The sequence below is a fragment of the Ochotona princeps genome, chromosome 8 (assembly GCF_030435755.1).
Source record: "Ochotona princeps isolate mOchPri1 chromosome 8, mOchPri1.hap1, whole genome shotgun sequence".
NCBI classification, from domain to species: Eukaryota; Metazoa; Chordata; class Mammalia; order Lagomorpha; family Ochotonidae; genus Ochotona; species Ochotona princeps.
Genome location: NC_080839.1, coordinates 1511059 through 1532820, shown reverse-complemented (window position 1 = coordinate 1532820; position 21762 = coordinate 1511059). Strand labels below are relative to the sequence as shown.

The 21762-nt window shown below is 43.6% G+C and overlaps 2 protein-coding genes across 2 annotated transcripts in view; one reads left to right on the top strand and one right to left on the bottom strand.

Annotated features, from left to right (window-relative positions):
• LOC131481044 (zinc finger protein 260-like) overlaps positions 1 to 21762 on the bottom strand; it is a 242443-nt gene that overhangs the window by 115953 nt on the left and 104728 nt on the right.
• LOC131481038 (zinc finger protein 793-like) overlaps positions 1 to 21762 on the top strand; it is a 390937-nt gene that overhangs the window by 327806 nt on the left and 41369 nt on the right. The gene's annotated exons all lie outside the window — the stretch shown is intronic.

Sequence of the window (21762 nt, the reverse complement as noted above, 5' to 3'; positions counted from 1 at the left end):
ACAGTATGAAATTGTATGTGTGTGGAACAAAACCATTCATTTCGAGATGACTGCTAGAGTTTAGACTGTCATGAGAATAGTTGGCTTGCAAAGCTCCCTGATAATTTGCCAAAAAACGTTTTGTGTATTTATTTCCATAGAGAATTGCATATTTTGGTGCTCAATCGCTCCAGCCAGCAGAGCCAGTACCGTGGACAGGGAGAGGGTCTGGGGATGAAGCACCCACAGGAGACCAGTGATGGTAGAAGTCCCTGTGAAGTCTCCCTTCACTGCTCCTTGCCCTCTCCTTATGTACTCTCCCCTCCACGTCTTCATTTAGCAGGAGATTGGATACAAATGAGTCCAATTAGTCTAGGTGTTTTGAGCCACAAGCCCAGTTCCTGTTGCTGCCCAGCTTAAGGAGCGCTAATTAATTCCTTAGCCCACAGCACTCAATAGATCCTAAAATACCTGCTTAACAGTCAGAGCTTCTCATTCAGCAAATGCCAATACACTTGCTTAGTTTGCTTACTTGTTGCTATAATTACATCCTTTTTTTTGTCAAACTTGTTCATGTTTCATTCTCAACTTGGGAGCTAGAAATGCTATAGTAAACTATATATTGTTCTAATTCTCCCTGATAGCAATTGTTTCAGCACCTGTTTCATTCTTTCAAAAATCTATTTTGCATCCTGTTCTCATATCTGGACTAGTGTTGTATTATACAACTACTTCCTTTATCACGGCCATTTACTTCACATTTATGTTTGATATTTGCTATCTGCTATAAATATAGCAATAAATGGTCCATTTGTATAGATTGAGATTATTATTTACTATATTGATACAGCAATTAAGAACAAAGCAAAACAAACATAAGAAGCTTTTGGTATATGTAAAATCTTTAAGTTCAGGATCCAGGTCAAGGCAATTTTAACCAAAAGCAGGCACAAGAAAAAATGATTATGTCACGAAATTATCAAGCTTGATATTTCTGATGATATGGCCTAAGTAATTGTTATTCTCAATATATTTATAATCAATAAACTATTTTATAATCAAAATCAGAACTTAAACTTTGGAAATGTTGGATCACCATCTGTAACCTTTACCAACAGGTGTTTGTTGAGCTGAATGCCTTTCTTTAGGGGAAGCAGGAATGAAGGCTGCGGTTCAACTGTGTCTCTGAAGAACCCCAGAAGCACAGGCAATTAAAGCAAAAATAAACCAATGTGGTTGCCTGAGCATCTGCACTGTAATGGAAACCTTCCGCAATGTGAAAGGGACAACAAGAGCGAGAGACACATTGCATTATTATGTGACTGCAACTCAACAACAAAAATGAACACCACCAAATGTGCCCAACTGGAAACCATAATGCTAAGGGAAATGAGCCAATCCAAAAGGTTAGATACCACATGTTTGCCTTAATTTAAGATGGTATGATGTTATGTATAACATGTTATGTTATGTATGTTATGTTTTATGTTGTGCATAAACTAAAATTGAAATGTCAATGAGGTGGTCACAGAAGGTGGTTAAGAACTCGCATTTATTTTTAACATATTGGTTACTCAATACTATGTCAATTAATTCTATAACAATGTAAATTGTTGCTGATGGTATGTTGGAGCTTTTAATTGATCGGGATGATACTCTGCTGGCTCTGTCTTCAGACCAGAGAGGGTATACCTAAGAAGCCGTTGAACTTGACTGACAATAAGATGCTGGACTCTGTGTTTGGTAAATGCTTGCAATGAGGGAATCTCAAGTGAACTTGAACTGTGGTTATGCAACAAGGTGGAGTAATCCACCATGGGGGGAAGGGTTTGGGGAGGGGTGGGGGAAGAATCCTAGTACCTATGAAACTGTGTCACATAATAGAATGTAATTAAGGAATAAATTTTAAAAAATAATAAGTAATTGTTCCCAAAAAAAGATGAACAACACAGTTAAGAAATGGTTAAAGGACAGAAACAGGCAATTTTCAAAGGATGAAATAGAAATGGGCAAAACTCAATTAAACATGTCATCGGAAAAATGCAAATAAATACTACGGTGATAATTTTAAATCACTTCAGAACTGCTCCCACCTGAAAATCAAACACCAACTAATGCTAATGAGGATGTGTGGGAAAAGTTACCCCGCCCACTGCCTGTGTGATGCAAATCTGTGCAACCATTTTGGAAGACAGTTTAGAGATCTCTTACAAATCTGAAAACAGACCTAAAGACTCAGCCATCACACTCCTGGAGTTTACCCACGTGACATCCACATTCAAATTACTGGACATGTTTATTGCAGCTCAGTTCACAAGGAGTAAGCTAGAGAATCAACCCAGTTTCACCCAGGGATGACTAGATAAAGAAAATGTGGTCTATATAAACTTTGAAATACGATACACAGTCATCAAAAGCATGAGGCACTATCTTTTGTGACCAAAAGATGAAACTGGAAACCATCATGCTTAGTGAAACAAGTAAATCACAAAATGACCAATATCAGCTGTGTTCCCTGAGCTGTGGTAGATAAACGCAGAATACAAAAAATACAAACACACAGCGTTCTGTGTGAGCAAATGGGTATTTTGAGATTTGATTTTCACAATGTTCTTCATTCTTGAGGAATGCTTTCTGTCTCTATTTGTTGAATGCTTTACCTAACAGTGCTTCAAGCCTAGAAATCAGAAGGGAAATGAAGTATTTCATTGTGAAAGTTTTTAAACAATGTGAGGAGCATGGTGGGAACATGGGCAGGAGGAGAGGGAGGGAAGAAAGTATCATTTGCTTCTAAATTTGGATTGTTAAATGCACCAACGATGTTCACCTTACAAAAAAAGAATCTAAACAAGAAGAGCAAAGCCGTGAATGAAGCAGCAGAGTAAACTCCATGTGAGAACTTGAGCAGAGAGCAGTGCATAGAAGCAGGTGTGTGAAGGCGGTGTAACCTCTGTGCTAAAGATGAACATGCCGCCATGATGCACACATCAACACTAATATAAAATAGAGTTAGTAAAAACAAAAGAAAAAATGAAGGACATGTCTGTATCAGTATTGTTGCAAATGCAGTTTTGCAAACTTTTTAAAAGTAATATTATGTAACTGACAGAATATATTTCATTTCTTTTAAATGTAAACAACTATATCATGGTTTTCACAATTCAGGATATGTCAGTATTTCGTGTGACTGCACCACACTTTAATCATCCATTTTTTTGCCTGTAGAATATCCTTTAGTAGTATTAAATTTGTGCTATCATGAAAGATATTATTGAATATTCACTTACATAACTGTGGGAGAAAACACTCTACATTAAAACTTCCCACATCAACAATGCTCAGTTTTCCAAACTGCTTGCCTTTAATTTTATCTTCATGGTAATTGTTATGGGGTGCAGCCAGTGATAGCCCGCATCCATTGACAGTGGGCAAAAGAAATTTGGCTGGGTCCCCTATCCTCTGTCCTGAAGGTGGGTCCTAACAGCAATGGAGTGTTAATTGCATCCTGAACCACTTCCCCCACATCCTAAATGAGCCAGGTTACTGGAAGTTCAACTAGTCTAGGTGTTTTTAGCTACAAGCCCAGTTCCTGTTCCTGTCCATCCTAAAGAGCACTATTCAACTCTTTAGCCCACAACAGTTAGGTATTCGCTCCTGCCCACCTGTGAGTCATCTATCAACTGAGAGGCGATGGTATTGTGTTGTCCTGCAACCACTCCCCTCACAAGCCACTTTAAAAGGCCCAGGAAGCAGGGGCATTCACTCTCTTTCTGGCCCGGTGCTTCATTACTCTGGCACCTAGACTCTTGGCTCACCCAGGACAGGTAATCCCCTGAGCATGGTCCCTGTGTACTGCTTAGAAGAGGCAATGGTTATAATAATGTTGTTTCTGGTCTGTATACTATCTGGAGTTCCAGGAGGGGTGAGGCATAGCAGTAGTAGAATGTGGGCAGAGAAGCCAGGGAAAGGTGAATGTCTGCAGCTCTGTAAGTGTGTCCAGGTTATTTGTGAATGTGTCCAGGTTATTCGTTGCATGTCTCTTAGGATAACGTATATTGTTGGGGCAGCTGGGACATAGGTTTTCAGCTTAATGATTGGACTTGAGGATAATGACCATTTGTTTCTTTTAGGATCATGATTGGGTGGATTGTGATTGGTGGATTGTTGTATGCACTTGTGATTTGTTATTGTGCTCTGTTGTCTTCAAGCTTGATTAATAAAGACTCCTTAACAAACCTTAGACATGTCTGGTGTGATCTCACTCACACCGTGCAACAGTAATGTGTATGTGTTCTAATTTCTCCAAATTCTCAGTAAGTATAGGAAGGTCTATTTCTTTGATTTTTTTTCCATTTGATTGGATATACAATGTTGCAATGTTGTCCACTGTTATAATTAATAAAAGAAAGTTTCTTTTCATGTACATTGTGAAAAAAGCTGTGTTAAAATTTATAGTTAGGTCCCAGTGCAGTAGCCTACAACTAAAGTTCTTACCTTGTATGACTCGGATTACCATATGGGTTCTGGTTCTAATTCCGTAAGCAGCCCTGCTTCCCATCCAACTCCCTGCTTGTGGCCTGGGAAAGCAGTCAAGGATGGCACAAAGCCTTGGGACCATTACCCATGTGGGAGACCAGAAGAAGCTCCTGGCTTTGGATTGGCTCAGCTCTGGCTATTGTGGCCACTTGGGGAGTGAATCAACAGAAGGAAGATCTTCCTCTCTGTCTCCTATCTGTATATCTGACTTGCCAGTAAAAATAAAATAAAAATCTAAAAGATGAAAATAAAAGAAATTTGAATGTTGCATAGAAATGAGCCCTTGCGCTCCAGTGCAGCTCCCTGTTCACATGCCTAGGAAAGCAGTAGGTGAGTGCTCAGATACTTGGGCCCTGTCAGCCCTGTCGGGGATCTGAATGGGGCGCCCAGCTCTCAGCTTTGGGGAGTGAGTCAGCAGATGCAAGATTGTCTCTCAACCTCTCTCTCTCTCTCTCTCTCTCTCTCTCTCTCTCTCTCTGTCCTTGAGATAAGTAAGTACTTGAGTCCTGTAATAGTCCTTTCTTTTATTCTGAAAAATAAAAACAAAAATGAGACACTCCCCTTACTTGATTGTGGACTAAGACTATTAGCACATAAGAATTTGTAAAGAAATAAATACATAAGTGAATGGATAAATGAATAAAGAAAGGCTAAAATGCTGATGAATAAAATGACACAAGCCATGTGATTAATCATCCTAAACTACTAAGGAAGCTAAAGAACTGAAACATTCCTCAGTAAAGTGATGCTTGTTTGTGGTACTGGAATCTTTACAGAAATAGAATTAGTTAAAATTGTACAGATTTTATAAATTCTCTTTATGCTTTGACATTAGCAAACTGTTGATTTGTCTTTGTGGGAACACATTTCAGACATTAAAATGTGCACCTGACCTAAACAGACACAGTTAAGAATTGTGTTGCTAAGCTGCCTTTGGCCCCACTTGCTGTCCCATGGAGCTGTCCCAATGTCAAGCTTGGCTGCCACACTCCACTGCAGGGACCCTTCCTTCTCCTTTACCCGACGCACTTCTGAACTTGAAAATTAGACAAGAGCATTTACAGAAGTTTAATGAAGTTGAACTCACAGGCAAATGTTTATTCCCTGTTATTACAGAAACAAAATGTTGAAATTAGTTTTAGTCAATGACATGCCAATGTAATGTGAAAAACAATTTTAGAGGTAAATTCTTGGCATCCTTGTCTCTGCACAATATTCTAGTGAATTAAATAATTTAATGTGGCATATAGGCTAAATGACATTAGCACCTCTGCTTGTTTTAAATCCAAATTAAATCACAACTCCTATGCACAAACTACGCTGTAGTTCTTCACACCCCTGTGAGTTCATACCAATCATTTGGAAATAACATTTTTTTCTTCTCAGAATGAGCTGTCACTGTTACTTTGAATTGTGGCACTTAAACTGGACTTGATCCAAATTTTCAGCAAGACATTTGATTCATTGTATCAGAAAGCAATCGATTTGCAAAATGTATTTGTTTTTTTTAAGCAAATACAATAATGTGTGTGCAAAGATTTCAGTAAAATTTTAAAATAGCTTCCTCAGATATATATTTAAATTTTTATTATCTCCTGTCTTCATGTTTTTTCATTCAGTTACAAATAATCAGATGAGTGGTTTTGTGTGTTGGATGTTTTAAATCATTTTTATTTGAAAGCAGATACAGAGAGAGAAGAGACAGATAGAAAGATATTCCATCTGCTGTTTAATCCCCAAGTGTTTGCAATGGCTAGAGCTGAGCCAATCCGAAGCGAGAAGCCAAGAGTCTCCTCCGGGTCTCCCATGAGGGTCCAGGGTCCCAAGGCTTTTGGTCATCCTCGACTGCTTTCCCAGACCACAAAAAGGGAGCTAGAAGGGAAGTAGAGCAACCAAGATACATACTAGTGCTCACATGGGATCCCGGCACTAGCAAGGCAAGGACTTGAGGCACTAGGCCTCCGCGCCAAGGCCCAACCTAATTTTCTCTTTAAAACTGTGTTCAAGCCTGGCCTGCGTCCTATCCAACTGCTCTTCTCTTATCAGTGCTTGTTTGGCACTAGTGGTGTGAGCCTGTAGCATCCCACATGGCTGCTGGTTGCTCCACTTCAGACTCAGGCACCTGCTAATTAACCATGCTATTGGAAACTGGCAGAAAGTGGCCCAAAACTTTAGACCCTGTACTTCCTGAAAGGAGAGCCAGGCTCCTTGAGTGGCCTGGCCACTAAGGCCACAGAGATGTGAATCAATGGATGAAAGATCTCTCTCTCTCTCTGTTCTTTGAAATTTCAAATAAATTTTTAAAAATCTTTAAGAAACAAGAAATATGTGTCTAAGTTTTTAATTCATTCATATAAAATGCTTATTGAAACTCTACTATATGATAATGCTATGTTGGATACTAACATCAAAGAAGATAAACATACTTGTGCACTCCTGAGGTTCATAGTCTAACATGAGATAATAGACATGAGTATAAAAATAGCACATATGGGGCCCGGCGGCATGGCCTAGAGGCTAAAGTCCTTGCCTTGAAAGCCCCAGGATCCCATATGGGCGCTGGTTCTAATCCCAGCAGCTCCACTTCCCATCCACCTCCCTGCTTGTGGCCTGGGAAAGCAGTCGAGGACGGCCCAAGGCCTTGGGAAACTGCACCCGCGTGGGAGACCCGGAAGACATTCCAGGTTCCTGGCATCGGATCGGCGCGTACCGGCCCATTGCAGCTCTCTTGGGGAGTGAAACATCGAACGGAAGATCTTTTTCTCTGTCTCTCCTCCTCTCTGTATATCTGTGTAATAAAAATGAATAAATCTTTAAAAAAAATAACACAAATGTCAGATACAGAAATATTCATTGATTTTGAGAATAACTGAGTATGAATCAAGGAGATAAGATGATTTTTCTGATGAAGATATACTAAAACTGCAAACTGACAGATGAAAATACATCAAAAAATGTTTTAGACTTTGTATGTGAAGTGAACAAAGTGCAGGTATAATTCATGTTACAGAAGTAGGAGCAGAGCTATTCTCCCCAGCTTCCCTCTAAGGTTCAGATTTTTATAGGAGTGCACCAGGCAGGAGAAGCCCATGCCCAAATTGTATGCACAAAAAATTCATGTAAAGTGTTTTGTAAACAAAACACCGTGTTACATTTAGAATATAATGAGGTAAAGAATACAAAAAATATAAAATCACGCATTTGAAGAGGAGTCCATACTTGACGTTATGGGATGATTAAAATGTGTGATTTGGTGTCCACAGAAATGTATTTTGCAGGTTATTGACATTCTTCAAGAAAAGAAATAACATAAGATTTAGATGTAAAGGGATCAAATTATTTTTCCTATACTGGATATGAGTGGATGCCTTATTAGAATGAGATTCAATGTGGAAATGACATTTAAAATAGAATTAGAGTTGAGAGGTGTACAAATCACTAGAATGTTCAGTTGCTAATGATGATAAAATGAAGTAATTTTTAAAAGATTAATTTTTGTGTTGCAAAGTCAGATACATAGGAGTAGAAACAGAGATGAAGATTTCTGTCTGATAATTCACTCCCCAAGTGGTGCAAATACCAGAGCTGCACCTATCCAAAGCCAGGATCCCAGAGCCTTCTCCAGGTCTCCTATGCTGGTGCAGGGTACCAAAGCTTTGGGCCATCCACAATTGCTTTCCCAGGCCACAGGCATGGACCTGGATGGGAAGCATGGGTGATGGGATTAGAACCAGTGCCCATATGGGATCCTGGCGCATGCAAGGCAAGGACTTTAGCCACCATGCTACTGCACCAAGCCTAATGTATTTGTATCATTTTATATGAACAAATCCAGGATCCAATGTTCAAAATCAAAGAGCACTAGTCAATGATTTTTGGGTTTTTGTCAAGTAAAATATACATCACTCTAGAACTATGCCAGCTCCTATTGCAATCTAACCACTTAGAACAAAGCTCCTATTGCAATCTAACCACTTAGAACAAATGAAGAAAGACGATGAGGTATTGGTGCCATGAGCCTCAGCATCATTTGGGCATGCGTGCCAGGAAATGGGGGAATATCCACCCCATGTCTCTCACCACCAAGAAAGTTATTATAGCCATGAAATGTCCCTAACGTGATTGCAACCCAACTCTCTGAGAACTGAAGAAACACCTTTTTCAACACACAACCATTTCAAAGTCATCAAATGACCTTGAACCCCCAAGGAGCAGCTGAAAACTAGACATCTGTGGCACCTGCTGACATCACTGACATTGATCAAAACTTGAAAAATCACTCAGAGATTTCACTTTGGGTTCACTAGAACCAAAGTCAAGACTGACAACTCAGTTTATCTTTCAAAAATCTTTAATAAAATCTACAGGAAAGAAGGAACTATTAGATATCCATGTAGGGCCCTAGGAAACACAAAGAACCAAAGAAGCACCTCCAAAGAGTACAAGTTCACTACAAAGATGTGCTTCTCTGAAAGCAAATTAAGAAAATGCCTGAAAATTCAAAAGCAAAAGAAGTAATCCTAGCAAAATTCAGTGAGATTCAATAAGATAGAGATACTCAAGGAGGAAAATGAAAGTGATATGAGAAATTCAAGAGAACAAAAATTTTCAAAAGAATCCAACAAACTATTTGGAGCTTAGAGACTAGTGCTGTGACACGACAAGTGAAGATGGCTCCCGCGGTACTGGTATCCCTGATGTCACTGGCTTCATCCCAGCTGCTTCTCTCTCTCTCTCTCTCTCTCTCTCTCTCTCTCTCTCTCTCTTAAAATTATATTTGCTTGCAAGTCAGATCTACAGAGAGGAGGAGAGAAAGAGAAGATCTCCCATCCACTGATTCACTTCCAAAGTGGCCACAACAGAACTGCGATGATTCCAAGCCAGGAGCCAGGAACTTCTTTCGGGTCTCCCATGTGGGGGCAGGGTACCAATCTTTGGGCCATCCTTGACTGCTTTCCCAGGTCACAAGCAGGGAGCTGGAAGGGAAGTAGGGCTACTTGCAATAGCCTCAACCTCCATTCGGCCTTAGACATTTAGGTGGGGCGGGTTGGGGTGGGCGGTGTAGGCTGCTAGATTCATGGGGCGCAGGGTGAGCAGCAGGTGCAGGAACCACTTTTTAGGGTCCCAGAGTGGCTAGGGGACTGTGCCTGGTGCTGGGGCAGTCAGTAGGAATGCAGGGAGGCAGGGCAGGCAGCCTGCACACGCAGAAGGCAAGAAAGGGGGTTGGGGTGGAACGCCAGGCTTGCCACCCTGTACAGAGAACATACTGGGTGCTGGGGGACGTGTAGCTGGATGAGTATGCCTGGCCCTGGAGTGGCTGACATGGCGGGCTGGGCCCGGAGTTGCAATCCAAGCTGGCCTGGTTCAACTAAAACAATCAGACCAGTGGGGTGATTGTGTTGGGTGTGCAGGAGTACTGAAAGATCTGGCATGGCCCTGGCATGTGGCAAATGGCGGGCGAGACTGGGCATGGGGGAGCTGACTTGGCCCTGGAGCAGCTTAGGGGGCGAGCTAGAGGCGGGAGTGGGGAGGGAATGGAGCTGGCAGGAGTGTTAGAGGCAGGGTGGGTGCAGTACCAGCGCTGGGTGAGCAGATCTGGCCTGTACCTGATGCAGTGGTCATGGTGGCTTGGCCGGCATTCCAGAGGCCCTGGGGGATGCCAGCTTAGAGTGCCCAGCCTCGGATTGGTGGTGGGCAATTGACTGAGTGAGCAGGATGGTGGCCCAATGCTCTTGGCCCTGGAGCTTTTGCTGATGGGGTGGGTCTGACGGACTTGCGTGGGGTTAGCAGGATGACTGCCAAGCCAGATGAAGCATGGAGGGACTGTAAGGGGGGCTGGGGACACTGGAGGCCCCACCTGAGCTCATCTGACCTGGTAGCTCCAAGGCTGGTCTGCAGGGTGGGTGTATTGTGGGGACTCTGGCCAAGCTGACCAAGTCTTAAGGTAGCCTGAGGGACACTGTGGAATGTGGGCTAGAAAGGCAGGTTTTACTGGCCCTGAAGTGTTAATCCAGACAGCCCAGCCCTGGGGGAGGGGGCAGGGCATGGTGGGCCATCCGTGGGGCGCTGTCCAAGTGTGCCATGCCCTGAAGCAGTGGGCACCACAGGAAGTCTGGGGACACATGGGATGGATTCTGAGCAAACCAGACCCAGAGTGGCCATGTTGGGGTGCAATATAGGTACAGGGGTGGGGGATGGGGTGGAGTCAGCTGAATTTGCTTAACCCTGGAGCAACATGGGGTTTGCAGGGTCTGAATGGAAGGGGTGCGGGGTGCACTGGCCTAGGTGGCTTGGACTGCTTGACCTTGGAGCAGATGGCTTGCTCCAGGCCGGTGTAGTACCTGGGCCTAGAGCAATGGGAAAGAGCAGTGGCGCTGGAGGGATAGAGGCGCGTGGAGCATCAGCTGAGCCCATCTGGCCCTGGAGAGGTTTGCAGGCAGGCCGGGAATGGATGTGTGTCTGTGTGTCTGTGTTATGAGGGTGTTGGAGAACCGCCCTCATCCTGGAGTACACGGTGGTTGGGCTGGGGGCAAAAGCGTGCCAGCTGAAAAGGCCCATCCTTGCAGCATCAGGCATGCCTGGCTTGCTAATTATTGGCAGGCACAGGGGAAACCACCTAATTTGGAGCGGCAGGTGGGCTAGCAGCCTGCTGCAAGTGCCAGGTGGCTGACTGAACCTGGCAGCGTGGATGTGCTTGGTGTGTCAGGGTGCCTGGCCCTGGAGCAGGGGGCGTAACAGAAGGGATAGAAGTGCAGGGGCATCGGCCTAGCTGTTGTGGCTCTGGAACTAGTGCCAGGTGGGCTAAGGGTGCATGGTGTGCCATTGAAGTTGGCCTGGCCCTGCAGTGGACATTGGGAAAGGACACTACTGGTACAGGATGGGTGGAGAGTCTGGCTGATTCTGCTGGCCCTCGAGCCACCTGTTGGGCAGTGGGACAGGCAGGCTAGTCAGGGCTCACAGGCTAAGCAGGTCTGTCCCTGCAGCAGCTGACATGGCAGGAGTACCAGAGACACTGTAGGTGCTGGGTAAACAGTCTGGCCCTGAAGTGCAGGCAGAGTGAGGGCTGGAGCACAAGTACACTGGCCTAGCCCATGTGGCCTGACTCTGGAGCAGCAGGCATAGTGGAGGGGCTGGCAGGCCAGAGGCCCTGAAAAACACCAGCTGAACCTGCCCAACCAAGATGCTGCCAGTGGGTGAGTGGCTGTCTGGTGAGCAGGTTGGTGGCCCAGCATGCTTGGCCTTAGAGCTGTGAACAGGGTGGGCATGCTAAAGACAATAAGCAGGGGGTGAGGGGTGAAGGTGGTGAGGGCTGCAGTAAAGCTCTCCTGGCCCTGGTGAGGTAGGCAGATCAACGGGGTGTGTCTGCTGTGGGAAGGCTTGCTCTGGTCCTGTCGATCTGGCCCTGAATCAGTTTTATAGAAGGCAGGGTGGGCTGAGAAGTAGTGCAGGGGTCCCAAGCCAAGCTAGTGTGGCCCTAGAGTGAGAGTCAATGGCTGTGTTTGTGGGGGGGGTGGCAAGGGGCGCTGCTCACACACACCTGGCCCTAGTGCAGTGAGCTTAGGTGAGGGGGCATGCTAGAGGTTCATACTGTGCCAGCACCAGCTGGTCCTGAAACAACTGGCAGGCAGATTAGGATATGGGGGACATTGGCACAATCCCTGACTCTGGAGTAGCACACAGGGTGACCTGCTGTGGGACTGGCACCTCTGTCATGGCACCTGGCCCTGGAGCAATGGGCGGGCCAGAGGTGCAGGGCTTGCAGCTGAGTGGGCCTGGACATGGAGTGATTGACATGGCCACAGTAGGTCGGGATCGCTCTCGACATCTATGATAAGACAGCTGTGACATCAGTGACACTGGCACAGGCAGCCATGGGCCAGAAAGAGGCAGAGGCTTTGGGGAAAAAATCATTCATTTAACTGCTATTTACAATTACATTTACAAAGTAACTGATTATAAGACTCCAAATAAACAGTGAGGTTTTTGTCCGTGATATGTTCTCTTCAAATGAATGTTGCTTATTTCGTAGGATTGATTCTAAGTGAAGTGGTGTCTCTTTGTAGAATCACAGAGTGTTCTCTCAGGGGTCCTATTTGGTAGCAACAGAAACTTTTTCAACCTCACGTTGTATCATTTCTCATGGAGTCCACATCTGGAACAGGATGTCTGAGCTTCTAATTCCATCAGTGTCAGTGATCTCCTGGATTCCCCTCCTCTCTTCCCCTGGACTTTCACATGACTGGCCATCATTGAGCCGCTGCCTTGCTTGTTCAGCATCAATGGTAAGATGTGGGCAGGGCAGCATCTGGTTCGGTGACCCTGCTGGCTGCTGACTGATTCCAAAGCAGTGCTGTCAGAGCCACAGGCATACTTTTCAGTTGGAGTTGAGAATTAGCCCAGCCAGTCAGCACTGAGAACAACACAATTGTGTTTCTGGTTTGTTTTTTGGACTTTATATAGAGACTCATCATACTTGACTAAAAATGTACTTGTCAACATTTTAAAATTCACATTGTGTATTTACATTGTACATTGTGCATTTATAAATTCACGTTTCATGTTTATATAATAAATATAAGCTAAGAAGAAGTAAGGCAGGAAGATGTAGGGTTGCTTTACCGAGACTTGGTATATTATTTCAGCTGTCTGAAGTTATTTAAACATATATATTTTGTGTATGAATGCATTTTTGTTGCACGTGATTCCAACACCACAGAGATTGGGTTTTTTTGTTTTGTTTTGTTTTTGTTTTTTATTACAAAGTCAGATTACAGAGAGCAGGAGAGACAGAGGGGAAGATCTTCCGTCCGGTGATTCACTCCCCAAGGGAGCGCAACGGCCGGTGCTGGAACTTCCTTCTGGGTCTCCCACACGGGTGCAGGGTACCAAGACTTTGGGCTGTGCTCCACTGCTTTCCCAGGCCACGAGCAGGGAGCTGGATGGGAGGTGGAGCTGCCGGGATTAGAACCGGCGGCCATATGGGATCCCGGTGTGTTCAAGGCGAGGACTTTAGCCGCTAGGCCATGGCGCTGGGCCCTGTCACAGAGATTTGTAAATACATCAAAGTCCTTCTAAGGTGCATCATGAAAAGATTCTTATAAAATCGATTTCGGCAACAGACCTCCTTAGAGAAGTGAAATATCACCATTGTTTTTGAGTGATAGCTCCCTGTCAAAATACAGTTCCAACCGGGGCCACCAGAAACATAACAGCTATCTGTTGTGGAACAACCTCTTGGAGCTCAGCCATCTGGATGAACAGCGCGCCCCCATGTGACATGCTGTGGAAGTGTCACACTTACAACCTGGACATCCCAGGGATTGCATGAGGAAATTGTTGACTGTTACAACTTCATGTCCCCTTGTCCTGTAGATGCAACCATGAGAAAGGAGATGGTGTAACTGTGGGGATGGATCTCTGGTTGGCAGCTGACGTGCAGATATTTGGCAACACAGTGACACAGATCTGATTGTGTTTGGAAAGTGAGTGCATCTTCATTTGCGGTTTTTGGAGCAGTCTTTGTGGAAGCACAACATGGTGCAGATATGTTCCATTGTTGCAGAGTGTGAGAGAGATCATGCCAGACCCAAGTGTAGGATGTTAGGAGGAGTCTTTATTGCCCAAGCTTGGCGACAGCAGCTCCTGCTACAATCCAGGAACCACTGCATCGCGTGGAGAAGTCAGGGGATTTTAAGCTTTCACCCTCCAATCAGTTTGAAAGGTGCACAGTACAATGTCTTATACAATACAATACTTCCGATTGACTTCTATAACTGGAGGCAGGAAGGGAGGGGTGGGAGACACTGAGTGCTTCTCCCTAAGGATGAAATAAACATTCCATTGCTGTAAGGCCCCACCTTCAGGAACTCTTTTGAGAGTACATATTAGAAATATAAAGAACATTAATATCTTCACTGACTCACCCAAGCTGTGAACAGAGGGTGGGGGACACAGCCACATTCCATTGGGTGACTGTGTTAAGGGGTGCTGGCTATCACTGGCTGCACCCCATAACACAACCAAGGTCCTTTGAAAAACCACAATAGTGGTCATGACATTCACACGTCATGGGGCTAAAGTTTCATTGGATAGCAGCTTTGACGTGGAGGCTGCTGTCTGGGCATTGAGGCCATCAAGAACTGCATGAGGGAGTACTAATTGCTCTTTACTTGGTTTTAGTGTTGAAACCGTCCCTGTTCACAGGGACCTCAATGAGTTTTGGCACGTAGAATCAGCTGGTAGAGCCTCATTCTGACGGCCATTAGCTTTCTGCTGCTGCATCCATGAGTTAATGTCCAGAGAGCTGATGAAAACCTGGGAATACATTCTTTGGAGTGTTTTTGAATTCTAGGGAAGAAATTGTAGCTTCTTGAAAGTGGTATTAGGGTAAAAGGAGATGCCTGTATCACCAAAGAAGAGATCACAAAAGCCATGACAAACGGGTGCAGACAGCACGTTGTGCTAAGGACCCCCTATTGCTTGAAACAATGGCGTGGGTGCCTGGGGCGGGGCGTGATCCAACGGAGGAACACAGTGCTCTTATGAGCAACTGGCAAAAGTTTATTTCCGGGGTTCTAGTTTTTAAATGTTCGGCAGAGCAACAATTGAAACTTAGTTCAAACAGGTTAAACTTCTGTGAAACATTAGTTATCGTTCTGACTTAATTCCATTGTTTTAAACTGAAGCTATATTGCTCGGATTAATTGAAATAGTTCAAACTCAGGATTTTGTCACCAGACTTAATTGGTTAGTGATTTAAATACAATACTCATATAGGCAGGGAGTTCTAGGAACGTTAACAAAGCTATTTTGATCTGTGATCTGGGGTAGAGCTTTGTTCTTGGCTAATCTATCAACTAGAGCGCAAATGCGTATCGGGAAGGCAGGAAAGGAAGGCACATCCAAGGAGTCACTGGAAGCAACAGTGCACTCTGGGCGAGGAGGCCCTCCCCCTCCTCCTTCCTGGAGACTTCTCAACAGATTCTCACAGGCCTCTGCCAGCGCAGCTAACCTGTTCCATGGGATTCCATAGGGCTGAGTCATGCCATGTCATTACTCATGAGGTTCTACCGCAACTGAGATTCAGAAAGTGCTTTGGGAAGAATCATCAGTCACTCAGAAGTGATCATCCACCACAGGTGGATTAAGGCTCAGAACCAATAGTAGGGCTGCCCCGCAGCCTGATGCCTGACCCTGTGTCTGTCCAGCCCCCAGCACTTCTCTTCCAGGGCATCTGAGTCCTCTATGTTGTCATTCTCTGGAAGCAACATTGAATCAAACCTGCCACTCTGTACCACAGCCAATGCTTACCAAGTCAGTCAACAAGCACCACCTTCTCTGATGGCCACTCCGGGCACATGCTATTCTGATGAGTATGTCTCAGTGCAAAGCTAGGATAGTCATGACCAGGCCTGAGCCCCAGAACTAGCATGGGCAGCAAGATGAGGGGCTGATGAATAAGACTCAGGGTGCCACCTAAGACACTGGGATTCTTCTGAGCACCAAAATTTAAAGAGAAAGTGCCATATTTCCTTTTCCTACAGCCTGGCATGCTTGTGAAATAAAGAATGGAGAGAATTAGCAGTAAACCAGCTGAGTAGTCTGGGAAGTTCCCCCACCCCCCCATGCTGCAGGTTTCTCTGCCCCTCAACTATAGAAATATGCAATTCTATGCTTTTTTCCCAGGATGTATCTCACTGTTATAAATGATGGGTTCATGTGCAGAATCAAGGCTTTTCCATGCTATTATAACTGATTTCAGTAATGAGCTTTCATGTATCTTGCAAGGCTTTCTGCACTCTTTGTTGTTTGGTTTTAGAAATTACCTATCCACCAGTTTCTAATGTTATCCTAACTCTGATCAGATCTGGCCTATAGTGTCTGTGAAAATGCCCAATCAAGTGTATATTATTTTGATCAATTTCTGTGGACCTCTGAATTCTTCAAATTTCTGAATCAAGTATTTTTTTGAAATTTATTTATTTTTATTGCAAAGTCAGATATACAGAGAGGAGGAGAGACAGAGAGGAAGATCTTCTGTCTGATGATTCAGTCCTCAAATGACCGCAATGCCAGGTGCTTAGCCAATCTGGAGCCAGGAGCCAGGGGCTCTTCCACGTCTCCTACACAGGTGCAGGGTCCCAAATCTTTGGGCCGTCCTCCACTGCCTTCCCAGACCACAAGCAGGGAGCTGGGTGGGAAGCAGGGCTGCCAGGATTAGAACCGACACCCATGTGGGAACCTAGCACTTTCAAGGCGAGGACTTTAGCCACTAGGCCACTGTGCCAGGCCCTGAACCAAGCATCCTGACTTTGGGACTTCTGACAGGATCTCTGGAACTCTCAAAGAATGAGACTCAACTTGGATGGTATGATTGTCATTTGGAATAACTTAGATCTTGTGAAGTACATTGTGAAGTTATAAAATTATGCAAAATTTGTTGCCCTAATGTCACTGTGTATACCTAAAGCTGTGCTACAAAGAAGAGTAAATTCTGCATGTGAGTTTGTGTGTTCTGTTAAAGTGAATGAATATTTGCATGGTACAAAGGTCTTTGTTTCAAAACGTTTTAAAATGGTTAATGTACACTGGTGCTTATGTTTATTGGTCAAGATGTCTTCTAATTGTAAAGTTATTTCAAGTTGTGGGATTACTTGTATTCTTACGTAGTGAATTATTTATGTTCCTATTTGCAAAAAGCATTATTTGTAAGATATTTTGTCCCACAAGAAAACAACACATTTTATTTTTTTGTTGTTGTTTGAAAAAAATTCTAAAAATTTTTATTTATTTTTATTGCAAAGTCAGATATATATGGACAAGGAAAGACAGAGAGGAAGATCTTCTGTCCATTGATTTATTCCCCAAGTGGCCGCAATGGCTGGATCTGAGTCAATCTGAAGTCAGGAGCTCAGAACCTCTTTCTGATCTCCCACGAGGGTGTAGGGTCCCAAGGCTTTGAGCCATCTTCAACTGATTTCCCAGGCCAGAAGCAGGGAGCTGGATGGAAAGTGGGGCTGCCAGGATTAGAACCAGCACACATGTGGGATCCCAGCAGGTATGAGGCAAGGACTTTAAATACTAGCCTACCATGCCAGGCCTAGGAAATAGCAAATTCTTAAAGGATGTGTGGTATAATTGATCATATTGCATAAAGCATTTTCTAAATATTTGTCTTTGGTACATGGAGTTAGAAACCGATCCTTTGTCAAAGGCAAGTTTTTAGACATTTCCTTTTAAGTGATTTTCTTTGTATTGGTGACTAAAATGTTCTAGCTAGCTAGCTCCAGTAAACTTCATTTCTGACTCAAGTTGCTTCAAGGTACGGAATGAACCAATGTGATAGCTCTCTTCCAAGAGTTTTAGTTTGTTTGGCTTGGTGACAAGCCACATATATAGTTTTTGTTCTATTAAGGTAATCTTTGTTTTCCCAGTCTTCCATTGGGTTGGAATTATTTGAGCAATCACTGTGTCAATAATCAATTCATCAATATTGTGCCTATTCCAACCAGAAATTTTAAGCCTTTTTGGCATCTATGAAAGTCATTTAAAAGCTCAGAAGTTTGAAATTTGTGGACTTTGGTATTCCCAAGGAGGCCTGCTGGGAATGTCAAAGGATTTATCCCTAATGTTGTGGGGATGACCACTGATTCGGCTATTTGGATCATATTAAGAGATACTGTCAAGATGTTAAGTGGTACAACCTTAGGATATAATCATGAAAGGTTAATGTGGGGCTGGCGCCATGGCCAAGTGGCTAAAGTCCTCACCATGAAAGCGCCGGGATCCCATATGGGCACAGGTTCTAATCCCAGGAGCCCCAAATCCCATCCAGCTCCCTGCTTGTGGCTTGGGAAAGCAGTCTAGGATGGCCCAAAGCCTTGGGACCCTGCACCCGTGTGGGAGACCCAGAAGAGTTCCTGGCTCCTGGCTTCAGATTGGCACAGCATTGACCATTGCACTCACTTGGGGAATGAATCATTGGAGGGAATATCTTCCTCTCTGTCTCTCCTCCTCTCTGTATATCTGACTTTGTAATGAAAATAAAGTAAAGTAAATAAAGTATATCGTAAAAAAAAAAAAGAAATGATAATATAACAAGGTGCTACTAGTACAAATGTCTAAACATCACACAGGTCTAATGATTTTATTGCATTATTTGTCACAATTGTTATCTTAGTGAGAATGGCCTAGAGGCCTAAGGAGTACAAGTGTGTGGGCCCGGCAGCGAGGCTTAGCGGCTAAGGTCCTCAACTTGTGGCCTGCGAAACCAGTCGAGGATGGCCCAATGCTTTGGAACCCTGAATCTGTGTGGGAGACCTAGAAGGAAGTTCCTGGTTCCTGGCTTCAGATTGGTGCAGCACCGGCCATTGTGCTCTCTTGGGGAGTGAATCATCAGATGGAATATTTTCCTCTCTATCTCTCATCCTTTCTGCATATTTGACTTTGTAATAAAAATAAATAAAACTTAAAAAAAAGTACAAGTGTGTATAAAGTTCTATTATCAATTTCACGGTGCTGTGTAAAATGTAGATGTCTGCTTCATATAGTTCTAATCATGGGTGCTTCATTTTCAAGGTTCCGACAGAACTACTGCATTCATTGGTGATAAAGTTGAAAGTTAAACAGTAAGCTATAGATTCCAATGGAAAATATCATTAACTCAGGTTATGAAGGGCAAGGTGTAATTGTAAATAACTGGTAAGTTTAAAACACCAGATTTTTAGAAAGTTGTTACAAATACTGTATCATTTTGTAATGTGTGTTACCTGGTATACATCTACATGTCTATGTGGCTAGCTATTTGATATCTTTAATTGACTAGTAGGTAAAAATGTTAGCTATGTGGTCTGTTTTAACTGACTTATAGATAGAAATGCTAGAAATGAAGATTACTAAGCTAAATCTTTTCTTTTGGATTTAAATAAATCCCTGATAGATTGGAGACATAGAATAATCCTGCACCTTACTAAAATGTTTGAGGAAGACTTTAAGTATATTCCATTAGATCCTAACTGTGTAGAGAAGAACAGGTGATGTAGAGATCACAGATTCTTTGCAATGGGACCTGAGAGCACCCTGGGCAACCTCTGAAAGGTGGTCATCATGTTTTGTTTTGTTGTTGTTTGTTTGTTTGTCTGTTTGCTTTTTATCACAGAGATCAGGAGGGGATCCCGTGGCAGAGCAGGAGGATAAGAGAGGTGTATACTCCTGGTCCCAGTGAGACCTCTGGAAGCCTCCCAAGTTCTTCTCACTGCAGAAGCAGTGGACACTTTGCCAAGGATTGTCAGAAAGTATTCCCAGCACCATGTCCCACTTGCTAAGGAGGTCCTTGGAGATTTGACTGTCCTCAAAGGCCAAGAACTTCGGGGTCAGCCATTTCCTATTGGATCTCCCACATGGACAGGTGCAGCTCAGGAACCTCTGCAGGTTCAAGGCCCTCCACAAGCTTTGGTGACACCTCAGATCAGCACCAAGCCCCGGGTGGTTCTCATAGTGGAAGGGAAGATTAAGTTTCCCTCTGGGCAAAGGAAAGCAGATTTCTGTGTCCTTAGTTCTAGTTTTGGACCCCTTCCCTCTCTTACAGTCACCATAAGGGCCTCTCAGGAATCCCAAATTAGCTCAGGTGACAGAAAAAGACAAATTCAGAAGCTTTGTACATCTAGGTAAAAGTTAGTTAGCTTGTACTGGCTCAGCCTGTACCACTGACCAGGCTCTCAACAGGGCATGTTTTCCATCTCCCTCTTCAGTTTATGCTAGGCCTCATTGCTCTGAGGCACTCTTCATGTCCTCCTCATTTACTAAATCCTTAGGGATTTCTCTACTCATTTACTCAAGATTCTTCCATACACCAATTGTCGATACATGGCTTGTTAGAACTATACAACAAGTTCATTACTTGCCTCTGCCCTAAGGTGTAAAGTTGTATAAAGTCTTACTAGAATACCACAAACTGCTGGATTATTATAACTAACAACCAGTTTAAATCTTTTGCAATCTATACAATGATGAAGATAAGTCTTGTAATGAAATGTTTTTCATGCTGTGCTTTATGTTCCAGGCTGAATGTCTTCCATAGTCTCTTAAGGTTTACAACGATTGGGGAAAGTATAATTTTTTTTTAATCTAATACTTGAATGCAAAACTACTGTAGCATTTTCAGAAGTAAAATGAGTTTAGATAATGATTTACAATTCTGTAAGTTTCTCAAAATACTTTTTTTTTCATAAATTACAATTGTAATGCTAGACAAAAAAGCAACTCCATGGACAATTATTTTATTTACTTATTTTCATTGTGAAGTCAGATATACAGAGAGGAGGAGAGACAGAGAAGAAGATCTTCCCTCCACGGATCCACTCCCCAAGTGGTTGCAATGACTGGTGCTGAGCCAGTCCAAAGTCAGGAGCCAGGAACTTCCTCCAGGTCTCCCACATGGGTACAGGATCCCAAGGCTTTGGGCCATCCTCGACTGCTCTCCCAGGCCACAAGCAGGGAGCTGGATGGGAAGTGGGGCTGCTGGGGTTGGAACTGGTGCCCATATGGGATCATGATACATTCAAGTTGAGGACTTCAGCCACTAGGCCTTCACTCCAGGCCCTGCAGGGATACTTTAAAGTTGACTTACATTTACCTGTCCTGTGGTGAGTTTATATTCTAATGCTACATGCTAATCCCTTCACTGTTTCTTTGCATGTCTTCTAATTGGCGGATTGCAATTTTATGCAGCAAATACAATTTCACGTGTTCCATTGTGTTGAGTTCAATTATTTCAAAATTTGTGACCTCCACATGTCAACAGAAACTAAAGTGCCCAGGTCAAATGTTTACTAGAACAAAGGTTGAAACCTGACAATTTTTTCTCACTCGTAAGTTCTAAACCTCAAGTATTCAAATTAGGATTTTCAACTTAAAACTCATTACATACTAGCTTGGGAGAGATTGTAATTGTCTAATGTTTTGTAATATAGGCTTAATTTGCATCCATTTTCTTCTAGGCCTGGCACTTTTTTCAAAGATTACATTAAAAGTTATATCTAGGGCCCAGTGCAGTTGCCTAGTGGCTAAAGTCCTTGCCTTGCTCATGCCGGGATCCCATATGGGCACCTGTCCTAATCCTGGCAGCCCTGCTTTCCACCTAGCTCCCTGCTTGTGGCCTGGGAAATCAGTTGAAGATGGCCCAAAGCCTTGGGACACTGCACCCATGTAGGAGATTCAGAAGAGGCTCCAGACTCTTGGCTTCAGATG